Genomic DNA, 19,657 nt, shown 5'->3' with positions numbered 1-19,657 from the left:
TTATATAAAGTGTCGCATACTTTATTACGTTTTTCTTTATTGTTTTTTTTTTTTAGAGAGAGAGAGAGAAAGTGAGAGGGAGAGATAGATAGAAACATTAATGAGAGAGAACATCGAGTGGCCGCCTCCTACACGTCCCCCAACTGGGGATTTGGCCCACAACCTGGGCATGTGCCCTGACCGGAAATCAAACCCATGACCTCTTGGTACATGGGTCGACGCCCAACCCCTGAGCACACTGGCCGGGCATAGAGAGTCACATACTTTACAATGTAGGGTTGTGAAACGAAAACTGTATGTATCTGACACACAAAGGGGTCTAAGATTTTCACTGACCTTGGGGAGAAAACAACAACTAAGACACAAGGGTAAAAGGGAAATTTAAGTTCCTTCCCTGTGGCCGATCCTTGGGAACAGCACCTTCTTTCCATGTGAGAAGCAGACACCGCCTCTCATTCCCAGAGTGTCGCCAGGCCTCCCTGAGGTGTCCTGTGCAGAACCCTCTGCTGGCTGCAGCACTGGACACACAAAAGCCACATCCTTTGGCCACAGGGGGTTGGGAAGCCCAACAAGAATTGAGCTGTTTCCTCATCTTTGATGGCTTAAAGTCTTTCTTCAAAATGCCCCTTCTTGGCAATTAGGCAAGAAAAAGAAATAAAAGGCATCCAGCTTGGAAAGGGAGAAGTAAAACTATTTCTAGTTTCAGAGGCCCTGACATAGAACATACTGAGGAATGACCCGAAGGCTAGCTGAACTAACAGACTTGCTCAGCAAAGCTGCAAGATGAAAACCGACAACAGGTGCAAGTCAACTGTATTTCTCTCCACTGGCAATGAACAACCCAAAAATGAAATTCAGAAAACAGTCATTTAAAATCACATCAAAAAGAATAACACACCCAGGAACATGCATAACCAAGGAGGTAGGGGAAGACATGTGCCCTGGAAGTTACAGAACATTGTCCAGATGGCGTGGCCTAAACAGCAAGCTTGCTCAGACAGCAACATTATGCAAACCCATCTCCAGAGTCACCTCACCTTGTTAAAAGCCTACTTTTTTTTTTTTTTTTCCAGAATAAGCTGAACCTAAGATTCATATGAAAATGAAGGGACCCAGAATGGACAAACAATCGTGAAAAAGAACAAAGTTGGAGAACTCACCCCTCCTGATTTCAAAACTTCAACAACTCAGTCAGGACAGGGCGGTACTGGTGCGAGCACAGACCTGCAGACACGCGGAACAAACTGAGAGTCCAGACACGAGCCCTGACATTTATGGTCTCGTGGGTTCTGCCGAGGCCGCCACGTCGGCGCAACAGAGGGAACAGTGTGCACTGGCCCAGCCATCTTGCTCCTGCTCAGAACAAAGGCTCCACTCCCAGGCGTTCTCATCAAGCTCTGTAAGGGTTGGGCTGAGTGTCACCACACGACAGCTGCTCAGATACCTGCCCTCCTTCCCTCCCTGGTGATCAACCAGGCATAGCTCTCATACAGAAATACTTCTTCAGGGAGGACAGAAGCGGGGAGTTCTAAGACCTCCCTTACTGGTATCCTTTCTTGCCTTTAAGAAATATATTAGCTGACACAGATAAAAGACTCTGTGCAACATACATGCAAGGTAAGAACACAACAGAAACAAACCCCAGAACACACCACCCACTCAGCAGCCACCATCTCTGTGTGCCCCTTCCTCAGCCATCCTCCTGCCCTCCAGGACATCAGCTTGAACCTTGCATTTATAATTCTCTTCCTATCATAAATGTTTTTCTTCTTAAACAATATAGTTTTGCCTGTTTTTAACGTCATACCACACGTCATTGGTATCATACACATTCATCTGTGCTTCTTTGTGCAGTGGATATACCGCGTTCATTTCTATGGCTACGTCATATTCCATGCTGTACTTACCCATTTTCTAATCACACTGCTTCCGGTCTTTGCTATTATAAACAGTCTGCTCTGAACATCCTGGCATGTCTGTTCTGGGGCCCTCATACGAGTTTCTCTAGGATATATTCTCAAGATTGGGGACCAGGGTCTAGAGCAAACAGTCTGTGGGTCAAATATAGCCAGCAGCCCGTTTCTGTTAGGTCCTTGAGCTAAGAATACTTTTAGATTGTTATGGGGCTGAACAAACAAACAACTGAAACAAGGACAGCTATGTGACAAGACCGCTGTGGTCCACAAAGCCTAGAATGTTTACCATCCTGCCTTTCACTGTGAAAGGACTCGACGCTGGAGTGCAGGGGAGCTGCAGGTCTGCACGTGGTGTGCACGGCACCTCACCAGTAGGGCCAGACTGCTCTCCAAAGCAAAGAGCATCCTCACCAACACCGTGGATTATCAGAAATCTTAATTTCTGCCAACCTAAAAGGTACGATGGGTGGCCTCTTTTTTCTTATTCTGATAAGTGAGTAGGTTTAGCAAATTTTTCTATGTTCATGGACCAATGGAGTCTCTACTTCTGTGAAATGCCCGATTCTGCCTTTTCTAACTGGGTTGCTGTCTTTTACAATATTGATCTATAGGAGTTATTCAAGTATTCCAACTACTAACCCTTTATTAGTTATATACGTATGTCTTCACCACAGTTTATGGCCTGACTTTAACTTTATTTACATCTTTTAATGAATGGTTCTTAATTTTAACGTAGTCAAATTTATCTGTATCTTTCCCTTATAAAGATATTGAAGATGCTGGTGACAAAAGACAGCCAGTGCAGACAAAACCGAAAGAAAGCAATTTTTATGATTTGGCTCCTGACACACACGCAGGTGTCAGAACACAGGCATGTGAGGGCTCTTCTCCAGCTGGAGAAACGGGGATCCAAAGGCTTATGACCCCAAAATTGTAAAAGAAGCTGCACTTCATTAAATGGGAAACTTGGTGCTATTTGCTCCACTTAGATAAACATGAATGTGAGACTCATGTATCCACAATCTCACGTGCTACTGCTGACTAACGTGCCAAGGCAATGGGCTTGGGGTGAAATGGTGACATGATGTCAAGAGTGGTCTGGGTGCCAGTCTAACAGTATGTAATGCTGACTCCTGTACAAGGGCTTCTTTCTCAACCTTCGAAACAGAATTCCTGGGACCTCTCGGGTTTCTAGAGTTAATATTAAGAATTTATATTTCTGACATCAGTAAACTGTTCAACGTCTTCAACGTTTTAATAGATTTGTGCATCTTTAAAAGCAGTTCTAATTCTATCCCAGAATTCTTTTCAAAAGAAGGATCCTTTTCAAAACTAGCAAATGAGCCACTGTGTCAAACAGACTCAAACTACCAAAGAAAACCACTCTTCCTGAACAAAAGCTTACTGGAGACAGAAATGGCACAGCCCCTGAGCCAGCCCAGTGGGCAGGCCTGACCTTCTGCAGCAATGAGATGGTGGATGTGGGCAACCTCAGCTGGCCCAAGCAGGAGTGAGACACCTCGGCAGGTGCCAGGACTGGTGGACAGATGAGGGCTCTCGGGTTGGCTGACAATCCCAATCTCCACCAGCTACTCAAAGTCACCCAAGGAGTCAGTGCTCATTTGAGGTGTAGGAATCACCTAATCCCCTCCTAAAGCCATTAGGACAATAGGAACATGTCTATCATGTCCTGAGGAAGGGGAGCTTTGGAGGCAAATGTTTCACAATCAGCTGCAACGTGGACAACAGTGAGCTCCCAAAGTCGGACACTAATGTGTTAGTAAGACCACATACACAACCACGCAAAGGAGAGCCACTGAGGTGAGCTGCTCTGGGTTCCCTTCCACTGATGTAACAGGGAGGTTAAAATCCAAGATCGCCAAAGGAAACAAAGTTTCTATTTGTAGGACTAAGTTTCCAATAGCAACAAGGGAGGGCAAGGTTTTTACTGGGGTGTCCTCCAATCAGCAGGCATACAATAAATATTAACAACGATAATTTACTGCATTTTTAAATCATTTATCTTTGTGAGTCATCTTGAATTCTTTCTGAAATCAGGTGGGGTGAATATAAATTAGGCAAATTCAAATCTGGTCACAATGTCAAGAACAGACTAGTGAGTGATGTCAGGAACTCCAGAAGTTCATCTTTCAATAAAAGCAAGCAAGCAAAAAAAAAAAAAACTGGCAAAACCTGTCAGAAACAACTTTCTTGGAATTCTGGAAACTAACTAAAAGCTTGCAGGAATCAGAGGAACATTTAATCAAAAGAAATGATCTAATCTTGGTAAGAACAGTGGCATCTGACCTTAGTGGGGCCCCATCTCCCAAGAGGTAGTAGCCTGGAAGAAAACGGCCTGAAATCCTGCACAGGTCCTTGGTTGGGGAGTGTGGAGAACAGAAAAGACCTCATTTGCAAAGAATTTTGCTGGTTTGTTTTGATCTATCTGGTGGTTCCCTATAAGATGGGCTCAAAGGGCTTACCTTGAGTTCACCAAACTCAGAACTCTCCCAGTGCTGAGGTGGCTCCTGGTGGCAGGGAGGGAGTACTGAAATATTCACAGGCAAAAGTATTAGTCACTGCTGCTGGGGGCAGTCAATAGGAGTTGAGACACACAATGGACCAACAGGCTGAGAGTAAAAGCTGGGAAATAAGGATTCTGAAAAGCTCCAACATATTCCTGGGAATCTAGAAGGTCAGGCAAATGTCCAGGGCTGTGTGCACACTCAGGAAAGACCTGAGAAAACCCAAAGCTCTCACCTCTGGCTGACCTTCCGGTTTTGCACAAGCAGAAAGAGAATTATTAGGCAGAGCTGCCAACAAAAAAGACTGGGAGATAGCCCTGGCCGGTTTGGCTCAGCGGTTGGAGTGTCGGCCTGCGGTACAGAGAGACCCGGGTTCGGTTCCCGCTAAGGGCACGGACCTCGGTTGCAGTTTGTCCCCGGCCCTGGTTGGTCGTGTGGGTGGCGGCCACTCAATGTGTCCCTTTCACATTGATGTTTCTCTCTCTCTCTCTTCCTCTCCCTCCCTCCCGCTCTATCTGAACAAAAAATGGAAAAAATGTCCTCGGGTGAGGATAAAATAAAAGACAAAAAAAAAAAAAAAAAAAGACTGGAAGATAATTTTATTTCTAAGCACTTAAGGAAATCTCTGTTCCAGTCACTAGCTGACCACTACACTAATGAAATAGAGACTTCAATGACCAAATATAAACTTTAGCCCAACCAGTGTGGCTCAGTGGATTCAGCATTGTCCTATGGACTGAGAGGTCTCAGTTCAATTCCCAGTCAGGGCACATGGCTGGGTTGTGGGTTCAATCCCCAGTAGGGGGCATGCAGGAGGCAGTCAATTGATGTTTTGCTCCCACATGGGTGTTTCTATCTCTCTCCCCCTTCCTCTCTCTCTAAAAAAAATAAATAAAATATATATATATATATATATATATATTTTTTAATCCTCACCCGAGGATATTTTTCCATTTTTTGTACAGATAGAGTGGGAGGGAGAGAGAGGAAGGAGAGAGAGAGAGAAACATCGACGTGAAAGGACACATCGAGCGGCTGCCACCCGCACGACCAACCAGGGCCGGGGACAAACTGCAACCGAAGCACGTGCCCTTAGCGGGAACCGAACCCAGGTCTCTCCGGACCACAGGCTGACGCTTTAACCGCTGAGCCAAACTGGCCAGGGCTAAATAAAAATATATTTTAAAAAGAAGATAAGCTTTCCAAAATTAGCTCAAAAGAGTCATTACACAGACAACAACCACAACACGTAGCAACAACATCCTAAAGAGAGAGGAGAGTCTCATTTCCAGATCAGCAATGTTACAATATTCAAAATGTCCAATTTTCAATAAAAAATTATAAGGTATGCCAAGAAACAAAGAAGGATAGCCCATACACAGAACAAAATGCAAGTAATAGAAACTGTCCAGAAGAAAACATAGACATTCGACTTACAAAGACTTTAAATTAGCTATTTTGCATATGTCCAAAGAAAACCATGTCTAAAGAACTAGAAGAAACCACCAGAACAATGTTTCAAGAAATAGACAATATCAATAAAGATACATTTTTAAAAGGAATCAAATACAAATTCTGGAGTTAAAAAGCACAATAACAAATGACAAACTCACTACAGGGACTCAGAATCAGAACTGAGCAGGCTGAAAAAAGTATTAGAGAACTTCAAGACAGATCAATCAAGATTTGAGGATAAGTCAATTGAATTTATCCAGTCTAAGTAATGAAGGAAAAAATAATAAAGAAAAATGAACAGAGCCCCAAAAACCTGTGGGGCAACATCAATCATACTAACATATATATTATGAGAGTCCCAGAAAAGGGCAGAGGGAGAGAAATGGGTGAAAAGAACATCTGAGAAAGTAATGAACAAAAACTTCCCATAGTTGATGCAAAAAAAAAAAAAAAATATATATATATATATATATATATATATATCTCCTCACCCGAGGATACTTTTCCATTGATTTTTAGATAGAGTGGGAGGGGAGGAGGGGAGAGAGAGAGAGAGAGAGAGAGAGAGGGGGAGGGAGGGAGAGGGAGAGAGAGAGGGAGGGAGAGGGAGAAAGAGAAACATGAATGTGAGGGAGACACATTGATTGGCTGCCTCCTGCACAACCCCAAAAGGGGCCAGGGATTGAACCTGTAACCAAGGTACATGTCCTTGACTGGGAATTGAACCCATGACTCGTTGGTCTGCAGGCCCACTCTCTAACTGCTGAGCCAAACTGGCCAGGGCTTGATGAAAAATATTGATAGGCACATCCAGGAAGCTCAACAAACTCAATTTAGGATAGACTCCAAGAGATCCACACTAGTATACATTCTAATTGAACGGATGAAAGAATTTTTAAAACAGCAAGAGAGAAACAACTCCTCACATAAGTTAATTTCCTCAGTGAAATTTACAGTTGATATCTCATCAGAAACCGTGGAGGATAAAGAGACAAGGGACTGAAAGAAAAAATTAAAAAACAAAACAAAACAAGAATCTTATATCCAGCAAAACTATCCTTCAAAAATGAAGGAGAGCCCTGGCAGGTTTGGTTCAGTGGACCCAAGGGTCGTCATGGATTTGATTACTGGTCAAGGTCACATACCTAGGTTGCAGGTCTATCCCTGGCCCTGGTCAGGGTTGTGTGGGAGGCAACCGGTTGATGTATCTCTCTCACATCAATGTTTCTCTCTCTCTCCCCCACCTCCACTCTGTCTAAAAATCATGCAAAAATATCCCCGGATGAGGATTAACAACAACAAAAAAGGAGAATCTCAACAAAATACTAGAACACTGAATCCAACAGCCTATTAACAACATTATATATCATGACCAGAAAGGCAAGGGTGGTTCAATATAAGATAATCAGTCCTGGCTGGTGTTGCTAAGTGGTTAGAATGTCAGCCCATGCACCAAAGGGCCAGGGGTTCAATTCCTGGTCCAGGGCATGTACCTGGGTTGCAGGTTCAATCCCTGGCCCCTGTTGGGGCACGTTTGGGAGGTAACCAATTGTTGTCTCTCTCTCACACTGATATTTCTATCTATCTTTCTCCCCCTCCCTTCCTCTTTTCTATTCTCTCTAAAAAGCAATGGAAAAAATATCCTCAGGTGAGGATTAACAACAACAACAAAATCAATCAATGTAATGCACCCCTTTAATAGAACAAGGGGTGAAAACCACATGATAATTTCAATTGATGTAGAAAAAGTACCTGACAAAATCCAAAACCCTTTCATGGTAAAAGTAAAACAAACAAACAAACAAACAAAAAAACCCCTCAGAAAACAAGGAGTAAAAGGGAACTGTCATGACATGATAAAGAATATGCATGAAAAGCCCACATTTAATGGTGAAAGACCGAAGGCTCCCCTCTAAGATCAGGAAGAAGGAAAGAAGGATGCTTTCACCACTGCTATTCAATATTATACTGGAGGTTCTAGCCAGAGCTATTAGGCAAGAAAAAAAAAAGAGGCATCCAAATTAGAAAGAAAGAAGTAAAACATCTCTATTTATAGATGACATGATCCTACATATAGAAAATCCCAAAGAATTCACAAGGAAACAATTATAGTTAACAAATGAATTCATTAAAGTTGCAGGATACAAGATCAATACAGAAACATCACTTGTGTTTCTATTACCCAACACTAAACAAAAAGGAAATTTAAAAAGAAATTCTGTTCACAATAGCATCTGAAAAAATAAAATACCTAGGAAAAAAATGTAACCAAGGAGGTGAAAGGTTTGTTCACTGAAAACTACAAAACAATTGCTGAAAGTTAAGAAGAAAAGGAGGAGGAGGAAGAGGAGACAATGACACAATTATATGACAGGACATTTGTTTATTCCAAAACAAATCTATGTGCATAAATTGGAAGACTTAATATTGTTACAAAAGCAGTATTACTTGTGATAATTAATTTTACGTGTCAACTGGACTGGACACAGGGTGCCTAGAGATTTGGCCAAACACTATTCTAGGTGTTCCTACGAGTGTTTTGGATGAGATTAACATTGAAATTGGTAGACTAAGTAAAGCAGATTGCCCTCCACAATGTGGGTGGGTCTAACCCAACCAAAGGCCTGGACAGAACAAAAGGGCAGATTCTCCCCCAGGTTAGAAGGATTATTTCTGCCCGATTGCCTTCAAATTGAGACATCAACTTTTTCTTGCATTAGGACTTGAACTAAAATATCAGCTCTCCCTGGATCTCAAGCCTGCTGGCCTCTGGATAGAAACTAAGCCACTGGCTCTCCTGACTCTCCAGCTTGCCAACTCATCCTGCAGATCTTGGGATCTGCCCACCTCCATAACTGCGTGAGAGCTAATTCCTTATTATAAATATATCTTTCTACACACACACACACACACACACACACACACACACTTGATTCTTTCTCTAAAGCACTGTAATACATTATATCCAAAGTGATCTACAGAGTCAACACAATCCCTACCAAAATTCTAAAGGCCTTTTTCTTTTACCAAAATGAAAAATCTGATCTTAAAATTCATATGGAATTGCAAGGGACCCCAAAAAGCTTTCAAACTTACTACTTCAAAATTTACTGCAATAATCAAAATAATATAATACTGACATAAGGATAGACATCTAGACCAATGAAATAGAACTGAGAGTCCAGATATAAGCCCATACATCCATGGCCAAATGATTTTTTACAATAATGCCAAGATCATTAAGTGGAGAAAACAGTCTCTGGGACAATTGGGTAACCACAGGCAGAAGAATGAACTTAGACCCCTATCACTCCATCTATACAAACTAACTCAAAATGAATCAATAACTAGACAATAAGATCTAACACCATAAAACTGATTAAAAGAAAAAACATAGGGATAAATCTTCATGACCTTGAATATAGCAAAGGATTCTTAGATATGACATCAAAAGCAGAATAAGAAAAAGAAATAAATTGAACTTCACCTAATTTGAAAAATTTTGTACATAAAAGGACATTATCAAGAATGTGAAAAGAGCCCTGGCTGGTTTGGCTCGGCGGTTAGAGCGTTGCCCTGTGGACCAGAGAGTCCTGGGTTTGGTTCTCACTAAGGGCACGTACCTTGGTTGCAGTGTCCCCACCCCAGTTGGGGTCATGTGGGTGGCAAACCAGTGGATATGTCTTTCTCACATCCATGTTTCTCTTTCTCTCTCTTCCTCCTTTTCTCCCTCCCGCTCTATCTGAATATAAATGCAAAAATGTCCTCAGGTGAGGATAAAAAAAAAGAATGTGAAAAGACAAACAAGAAAATGGGAGAAAATATCTCCAAATCACATATCTGTAATGATCTAGTATTCAGAATATATAAAGAACTCTTACAACTCAACAACAAAAAGACAACACAATCATAAAATGGGCAAAAGATGCCCTGGGGTGGCTCAGCAGTTAGAGTGTCGGCCAACGAACCAAAGAGTTGTGGGTTCGATCTCCAGCCCTAGCTGAGGTCACTCAGGAGGCAACCAATCAGTGTCTCTCTCTCTCTCTCTCTCTCTCTCTCTCTCTCTCCCCTCTCCTCCCTCCCTCCCTCTCACTCTATCTACACAAAAACAAATGAAAAAGTATCCTCGAGTGAAGATTAAAAAAATAAGGGCAACTAATCTGAGTGAATATTTCTCCAAAGATATAGAAATTACTAACAAGCATATGAAAAGATGTTCAACATCATTAGTCATTAGGAAAATACCAATCAAAACCTCAATAAGTTACCAATTCATACCCACCAGGATGGCTATAATTTTTTTTCAAAGTAAAACAACTACTGATGAGGATGTGAAGAAACAGGAATTCTAAAACATTGCTGGTGGAGCCCTGGCCAATTTGGCTCAGCAGTTAGAGCATTGGCCTGTGGACCGAAGTGTCTCGAGTTCAATTCCCAGTCAAGGGCATGTTCCTGGGTTGCAGATTCCATCCTTGGTCTTGGTCAGGGTCCTGTGGGAGGCAGCCAGTCAATGTGTCTCTCTCACATCAATGTCTCTCTGTCTGTCTGTCTGTCTGTCTGTCTGTCTCCCTCCCTCCCTCCCTTCCTCCCTTCCACTCTCTAAAAATGAATGGGAAAATATCCTCAGGTGAGGATTAACAACAACAAAAAACCCACATTGTGGTGGAAACATAAATTGGTTCAGCCACTGCGGAAAAGTTTGGCAGGTCCTCAAAAAATAAAACATAGATTTATCACATGAACCTACAATTCCACTCCTATGTGTATACCCCAGAAAACTGAAAACATATGTTTATACAAAGACTTGTACATGAAGGTTCATAGCAATATTCATCAACAATAGTCAATAAACAAAAAGTATTAATAGTCCAAATGTCCATTAAGGAACGACCAGATAACAAAAGGTGGTATATATACATACAACATACAATTGATTAGCCATTAACAAGGAATGAATAGACCTCAGGGGAGGGGGCGGGAGGGATGGATGAGATAAACCAAAGAACTTATATGCAAGTATGAGTAACTAATAGACATAGACAACAATGCTGGGGGCAGGGGGACCAGGATGGTGACGAGTGTGTCTAGGGGGGGGAAAGGAGAAACATCTGTAACAAAAATAAATTAATAAAAATTGGAGGAAAAACAAGAAGGAATAAAATATTAAAGCGTGCTACATCATGAATGAACCTTAAAAACATTATGCTACATGATAAAATTCAGAAAGAAAAGGCCACATATTGTATGATTCCATTTATATAAAATGTCCAGAACAGGCAGATCCACAGAGACAAAAAGTAAATTAGTGGCTGCCAGAGGCTGGGCCACAGGGAGAATAATGAACAGTGACTTCTTAGTGGGTAGGAAGTTTCTTTTTGGGATGATGAAAATGTTCTGGAAATAGATGGTGACAGTTGTATAACATTGTGAAAATACTAGAAAACACTGAATCATATACTTTAAATGGTTAAAATGATAATTTTTTTCCTTAATAAAAAAGTAAAAATCATTTTTAATAAAAAATAAAAAGTCTAAGGAGCTTGGATACCCTAATCTCTCTTCATCACACACAGCCTGATAACCCTCCTCACCAACCAACCCTAGCAGAGAAATAATAATAGCAATGACAACAACATTAGAAACATCTAGCACGTTGTAACCTGATATATATAATTCTGTCCATATTCAGATCCAAAGAATTTCATATCATTGTATGCATTTTAATGGAAAAATTAAAGAGGAATAAAGACATCAGAAGGCAATAAAAAACTAAGCTTGAGGAAACAATGCTTTAAACTAAATGCAGAGAAATAAGAAGTGGCCAGAGGACAACTGCCAACATCAGACGTGGACCACGGTGAGCACCCCAGCGTAGACGGTAAATGGACACCGCTGCAGGCGACCCCTTCTCCGTCCCTGGCTGGGACAATGGCACTGACTATAAGTACAGTTACAGAGCTGATATCGTGTTCAAAGGCCCTCATACTAAAAACCACTATTAAAAAGGAAGTTCCTTGGTTCTTATCATAATTCTCTAAAACAAATTTAAGTGCTAAATTTTTCTAAAATATCTGTGATGCAATTTCTAATCTGCAACTAAATCTGGTCCTTCACGCCAAGCTGCAGATGGGCCAGGAGTCCCGCGTGTGCCCCACGTGGGGCCAATTGCAGTGAATAAGCAAAGTCGCATCTCTGGAATCTTCCAAAATGGGGACTGTGGAAAATTTTAACTAGATTTCTTGATTTAAATATAAATATCTTATTTCATTTGCTTATACATGGGTATAAAAATAGTTAAATTCTACTTTAATCCTGAAGTTCAGGTGTGACAAAGGCACGTTAATGAATTTCTACAATATTTACAACGGCTGTTGGTGGAAGAGAGGCCATGCAAGCAAATGCCTTAAGGAGGTGGTGGAGGAAGCAGCTGTTAGAGACCTGCGGATGGGGGTGGGGGAGGTGGTTGTAACAACTTGGTTTGGGGAAGCAGCCGCAGACTGACACACGTGCCTCTGTTTAGGACATCGGGCCACGCAGGGGTGGAGCTCAGGGCCACTGCCAAGGCCTCATCTTCCCATCCCCATTTTAGCATCAAGTTTGGGAAGAAGATGTTTGCTTCCACACACAAAGAAAAAGATTCTGCTGAAAAGGAGCAACAGAAACACTGAGCGTGAAAGGAAACGACAACGGAGAAGCCTGTGGCTAAGAAATGGCACACAAGTCAGTGTACTGGGGGCTGAAGAGCAGCCATGACCAGAGCCACCAGGAGGCCATGGCCTTCAGCTGCTGTCCTGGCCCCACCAGAGGGTCAGGCCTGCCTGCCACAGCCTCGGGCTCTCGCTTCCAGAACACTGATTCTGCAGTTCCCTTCGAGCAGAGTTACTACTCCGTTATCACACTGTTCACTGTTTGCTATACGTGGAGGCGTGAATTTATTAGAGTTGGAGGCCATATTTTTACCCAAATGGAAAAAAACCAACCCTACTTGAGGAATCATTTCATAAAGTGTTGGTTTCTAGCCATCTGCGCAGGAAGCCCCTCCCTCACAGCTGAGGCCGACCTGTACTTAGGGATAAGCGAGGAGCTGCACTGAGTTCCTCCACTTTCTTCTAAAGACTTACTGTATGTTCCCTGCTTCTGGGATTTCAGTCGAGCTACATTTTACTTGGAGATTAGAAACTGGAAACAAAAGTACATCTGCTGACAAAGGGTGTTCCAAGAACGGGAAAGCCTGGGGAAAACCAAAAAAGGGAAGCATCAGATAAACAAAGAAAGTGGCTCCTGCCAGCCAGAAAGTACTAAACACACACAATGTGAAAAATGAGCTCCTTGTCCGTAAACGGAGTGATGCCGTAAAGGGAGGAGGGAAGAACTCGCCAGCGGACAGGTGTGCCTGGGGTAAGTCGCGGGCAATCCACATTCATGCAAACATCTTGGCACACTGACACCGTCCTGACCCCACAGCAAAAGCTCTGCCAAGGGAGCGGCCTGTGGCTGACTGGCCATGGGACAGTAAGATAAAAGGAGACTAGATTCACATTCAGACAAACAGGCAGATCACAATCACATGCTAAAAGCCCCACTTAGGAGAGACAAAGAGACAGAGACAGACAGACAGACAGGTACACAGCAAAGAAAACCATGCTACTGATCAATCCATAGTATAAAACTTGTTCTCAAATCCTTTAGGAAAACAACAGCGATTTGAGGCCCAGCACTGCCACATCATTTTTTTTTTTTTTTTTTTTTAAAGCATTCATTCAACCCTGACCACATGCAAGGATGCTGTGCCTGTGATGGCCCAGGGCCCGAGTCCAACTATCTGGACAGGAAGGGCGCAGAGGGCTCAGACCACTGACAACACAGAGCAGGCAGCCAGTCCAGGCGGATGCTGCCCTGAGGCTGTGCCGGGGCCAGAGCTGTAGGTAACAAGGGTCATGTTCCTGGAGCATCAAGTTTACCTGAAAATATGAGTGAGAAGCACAAATACTGGTCATTACCATATTTAAATCTGCCCTGGCCGGTTTAGCTCAGCGGTTACAGCGTCAGCCTGCAGACTAGAGTCCCGGGTTCAGTTCCCACTAAGGGCACATACCTCGGTTGCAGTTCGTCCCAGCCCCTGTTGGTTGTGTGGGTGGCAGCCACTTGATATGTCTCTCTCACATCAGTATTTCTCTCTCTCTTTCTTCTTCCCTCTCTCCCTCCTGCTTTGTCTGAAGATAAATGCAAAAATGTCCTCAGATAAGGATTAAAAAAAAATTTTTTTCAATCAACTTTCAGAATAAAGCATGAGATTAAAAAAAAAGCATGGCTGTTATTCCAACCTGTTTTGCAGACTTTCCCATTTCTTTTTTCTTTAATATATTTTTATTAATTTTTTGAGAGAGGGGAGGGGGGAGAGAGTGAGAGAGAATTGATGTGTGAGAGATACATCAATCGGCTGCCTCCTGCACGCCCCCTACTGGGGACCGAGCCCACAACCCAGGCACGTACCCTGACTGGGAATAGAACCAGGACCTCTCAGTCCATGGGACGATGCTCAATCCACTGAGCCACACCGGCCGGGCTGACTCTCCCATTTCTACCTGTGGTTTCAAGGCAGGAGCTACTCAGGTGCTGCTCTAAGAGCCTCTTCCTCCCTCCTCCCCACAGTGCGTCCCCTCCCCAGGCTTCACCTACAGAGTCAGCATCTAGCTCTGAGTGCCTGGACAAGCTTGTCATGTTGCACCGGTGCTCGTATTCACACAGCCAACGTGGAACTTGTCACCTTCAGTGCTTCTGACCCTGTTCAACCCGTCTCCACCTACCCCGCACAACCTACGACACCACTGACACCACCACAGCCAGCCACCACAGCCACAGGCAGAACTGTCCTGCCTCCCCGATTCTGACACCCAACCATTAACCAAGACCTGTCCATTTCGCTGCCTCCACCTAACTCTGCCTGTTACCACCACCTCCCTCTCAGATTTGGTTCCTCATCTGCCGTCTCTTCCAGCCAAAACCACCCATCCAGAGCTCCTAGTCCAAGCCTCTCATTTTCCACGTAAGGAAAACCAGGCCAGTCAAGCAATGTGTTTGTAAAACCCCCATATTGCTGAGAAACAGGCAACAGGATCAAGGGCGAATCACCACATTTCGATGCAGGAGACATATACTGATTGAAGCCAAAACATTTTTTAAAATCCATTTTTTCTATAATATATCCAACATGATGGAATACCATGCAGCTGTAAAAAAAGAATGAAGATCTTTGTATACTGTGATGGTGTGAGCCTCATTTGTTGTTAAATTAGGGGGGGAAATCAAAATGGAGAAAAGCTTCTACTGTTTTCTAAGAAAGAGAACTGTGTTCTCTCTCTCTCTCTCTCTCTCTCACACACACACACACACACACACACTGTCTCTCTCTCTCTCTTACACTAAAAGCAGAAAGACCCAAAAAACTAAACAAAAAGTTACCTCTGGAGGAGTGAAGAAACAGGGTGGAGTAAGCAAGAATGAAAGTTAAGTTTCTGAAAATATTTGACTTGGAACCATGAAAATGTTTCACAAACATATAACACAAAATTTAGAAAGCTATTCCTTAAAATAAAAACAAATGAATCTAACTGTCAACAAGAAATTGGTTCAACTTTAAAACTTAATTTAGCAGAACATCACTAGGAGTGAACTCTAAGGACAAAAGAACTGGAGAGTCCTGGCAGGTCTCGCTTAGTGGTTAGAAGACCACTGACCTGAGGACTAAAAGGTCACAGGTTCGATTCCCAAACAGCAGCAGGTACCTGGGTTGCAGGTTTGATCCCAGGCCCCTAGTCAGGGTTGTGTGGGAGGCAACCAATTGATGTGTTTCTCTCACATCAATGTTTTTCTCTCTACCTCCCTCCTTTCCTTTCACTCTATCTAAAACTCAAGGGAAAAATATCCTCAGGTGACGATTAACAACAACAAAAAGAAGAACTAAAAAAAAAATCTTAGACATTTTCAGTCATCATGTTGTCTGTACTATATTGGAATTGTTATTCTAAAATTGTCACATGTATTTTATAGGCTAAAACAAATAAGTAATGATGCTAATGTTGAGAACCAGTTTTTCAACATAAAAGAGTCATATAAAATCAAAGAAGTGAAAGCTAGATGGTTCTAAATTTGAAATGAAAACATCAATATGAGCTCATGATGTATTTTTACTTAAAAAGTATAATTCCTGGCTGTCCAACAAAACGACCTAGAAACAATAACCAGCCCCATACCAACGAGTACCCATGGCACCCAGACTGTGGTCTCAAGATACCATTTTCTACAAAAGGGAACCTGAGCTACTTAGACAAATAGCCAATTCTAGGTCTGGGGCAAGAAAGTACAACATGAATCGGAAACATCTTACCATACCGGAAAGCAGGGGAAGGAAGACCAGGGGTCTTGGTAAAGCAGGAAGGAGTCAACTCAGAGAGGCCCCACTGGCCAGCAGGGGAGCAATTTTAGCATGTATAACATGTTAATAACAACTGCAATGAATCAGAACACAACACCTGCTGACATTCTTGCATTTGTAACAATACTAAGTCATCACTGGTCACCTGTGCAGTGGCTAGGGGTCCATCTCACTACACTGAGAACCAACAGAGAGAAAGAATCAGGTGTTTATCCTGCCTTTCCTATTTAGATTGTCCCTTAGAGTAGCCACTGGTTAATGAGTGAAGGTTTCTCTCTAGAGAAATATTTAATTTAATCAAGGCAGGGTAAATGATAACAGTTATAACATCATTGTTTTGCAACCCGGAATGACTGAGTCCCGGCACCGCGGGCGCCCGTGTGCAAAGCCTGAGCCAGAACGGGACCAAGCCTCTGGCCTACCTGCCATTTCACAGGAAATCCAGGGGACAGAAGAGCGCGTTCGATGGAAATGGCAAAAGTCAAAACAGGGAAACTTCTAAACAATAAGCCTGGATTTTCCAAAAACGAAAATGCAAGGAGAAAGGTGTAGGGAGGGGCAATCAACTGATTAAAGAGACAAGCAGCGAATCAGCTAACCGCATTTGTCTGGGCCCTGCTTCAAACAAGCTGAAAAAAACCAAGACAACTGGGGACAACTGAATGGTATGGTGACTATGAACAAAATTTTAAATAGCAGTTTTCTTGACATTTATGAATTTATCAAAAATAGCTATGCATAAAATATCACTTTGTATGCAAACATTTCAAATCCATATTATATTCATTTTAATGTTTTAACATATTAAAGAGTTCTTAATTTCAAATATAAAATGTTACTCCATCACAAATTAGAGGTGAAAACACAAGGTATTTTGTTTCTTTTCAAACTCCTGGAGAAGGAGGTAGAGGGGCACAGTTTACATTCTGAAGAGACGCCATGCTCGGTCCAGGCAGCCTCCAGCCTCAGCAGCTGGCGGGCACCCGCATGCAGGGGGTCCTAGGGAAGGGTGGGCCTACTGAGGGAGGTGCATGCTGCTGCCTTGGTTCTCACACTCTTTAATCACCACTGGGCCATTACACAGGATGACAACTTCTATGACCCTCCAAGTTTAATGCTGGTTTTAAAAAAATAAAAATGAAGTCAAACACAGACCAAAACACTCTGCCACGTGTGAAGAAGATACTCAAACACATCTGTCACGGATGAAACTGCTGGAGCCCAGATGCGCACATTCTGAATGTTTTTAAATTTAATTAGTTTTATACAAAACGAACAAATGACAGCAAAAGAAAGAAATCAACTGAAGTAAACTTTCCTAGCGACGTACCTGTGTCCCCTGTGCTGTCAGAAGGTTCGGCCAAGGAGGAAGACTCCAGGAACGAAAGGCGCAAAGCTGCGTCAACCTTACCCTTCTTCAAATAATGTTGCAGAGTCCCTGACCTAGGAAGCAAGAATACTCGGTCAACTTGCATGTGAAACATTTAAAAGCTTTAAAAAATAGAATTTCAAAAATGTACAATTTCTAAAAAAGGATCAAGTAAGAAGATAAACCATTTTTGACCACTCCATAAAAACATGTGCTTTGGGTTTCCCACATTTTTTGAGTTGGACACAAATTACAAAGTCTGACTATCTTCAGATTTTCATTTGAAAATCACATTTATCATGAAGGATTACAAAAACATAGAAAAGCATAAGAAAGGTGTACAGTTTCATAAGGTTATTACCAAATGCCAGTCCATTTGCCACCCAGCCCAAGGAATGGAGCACAGATGGAACCCGAAAAAGATGGGTGCCTCTCTGACCCCAAACTCTCTCCTCCCCGTAAGGAACAGCCACCCTGACTCTGACGGATATCGTCTCCTTGCTTTTCTTCAGCTTTATCACTGGGTGTGCAGTCTGACACTTCTGCCTGCTTCTAAATTTTACTGACTGCACCGCACTGTCTGCATTCTTTTGTCTTGCTCCCTTCCTCTGCAGCCACTGTGCCCAGCAGTTTCTTTTCACTGCTGTGTAATACTCTGCTGTGTAAATCAGCCGTCATTTCCTTGTTCATTCCCCTGCCCCCTGGGGTGGTTTCTGCTGTGGAGAAATACAAGCACCATCGAGACCCTTCTGGTGCAGCTGTCTGATGCACCCGGGCATGCATGTCTCTGGTGCGCACACCTAGAAGTGCAGTGCCAGGTTACTGGGCCAGTCTCAACTTTGCTACTTAAAGTCAAACTGTTTGTCAAAGCAGCTGTAACAATTTAGACTCCCTCCAAAAGAGACTAGTCTCTGTTGTTTTACATTTTGAACGAGACCTGTCAGACTTTCATTCTTGTGAACTGAATGGCTGTGTCGAGGTAGCCTAAGGATTCTCTATTATGTAGAATTTTATAATTATTTTGAATAAAGAATTCATGACATTTTACATCTGACCACTGCTGCAAAGGAGATTTAATTTTGCAGCCAAGCCTCCCTTCACTTTCCCAATGGTCACTGCACTCAGTTTTCTCGCCCAATCTCCATTCACTACTCGAGACACTGACTCCGACCCCCACGCCAGCAAGAGCATGCTAATCCCTGGGCAGAGTTAGCTCATCTCCGTGCACACCCCAACTCAAAATTAATGAAGGCTTTCCTTCCTCCTCTGGGACCTGCAGAGATTCTTACTCTTTCCAAAGAACTTGAGCATGAGCACAAGGAGTGAAGAGCCTGCATGAGAAGCATGGAGGATGCCGGGGAAGGACACTGGCCCCTGGGGCCAGCTCTACCGCAGATTCTTCAATTAGGGGATCAACAAATCCCCTTTGTACTTGTAACAGTAAAGGTCCAGTTACATCAGAGAGTCTTCACTAATAAAATCACACTTTCATTTTCTTAAAAAAAATTTTTTTTCTTTATTGATTTGAGAGAGAGAGAGAGAGAGAGAGAGAAATATGGATGAGAGAAAACATCCACTGGCTGCCTCCTGCATGCTCCACACTGGGGATTCGGTCCACAACCTGGGCATGTGTCCTGACCAGAAATCGAACTGGCAACCCCTTGGTATGTGGGTCAATGCTCAACCACTGAGCCACACCAGCCGGACCTACAATCACACTTTCAAAAACATAAATTTTAATCCACTCGAGAAACTGTATAGACCAATTAAGGTAATACACACACACACATACACACACACACACACCCTCAATATTCTCCATTCGTATTTTGTAAATCAAAACAGTTTATCATGCTCAGTGAAATAAGGCAGTCAGAGAAAGACAAGGACCATATGACTTCACTTATATGTGGAAACTAAAGAACAAAACAAACGAACAAAATAGAAACAGACTTGT

The 19,657-nt window shown here is 42.7% G+C and overlaps 1 protein-coding gene across 7 annotated transcripts in view; it reads right to left on the bottom strand.

Annotated features, from left to right (window-relative positions):
• Positions 1-19,657, bottom strand: part of TRAF3 (TNF receptor associated factor 3) — a 65,434-nt gene that overhangs the window by 27,932 nt on the left and 17,845 nt on the right. For 3 of the 7 annotated variants that reach the window (XM_036267461.1, XM_036267437.1, XM_036267434.1), the window contains exon 2: positions 17,662-17,774. The gene's annotated coding sequence lies outside the window, so the exon portion shown is untranslated. Of the gene's footprint in view, positions 1-4,399; positions 4,465-13,017; positions 13,128-17,661; positions 17,775-19,657 lie in introns of all 7 variants that reach the window. The other 4 variants (XM_036267444.1, XM_036267441.1, XM_036267455.1 and 1 more) reach the window with 2 other exon arrangements.

Source organism: Molossus molossus, unplaced genomic scaffold, assembly GCF_014108415.1.
Source record: "Molossus molossus isolate mMolMol1 unplaced genomic scaffold, mMolMol1.p scaffold_m16_p_1, whole genome shotgun sequence".
In the NCBI taxonomy this organism is placed as follows: Eukaryota; Metazoa; Chordata; class Mammalia; order Chiroptera; family Molossidae; genus Molossus; species Molossus molossus.
Note: the sequence above shows the minus strand (reverse complement) of the source record. Positions and strands in the feature narration are given on the sequence as shown.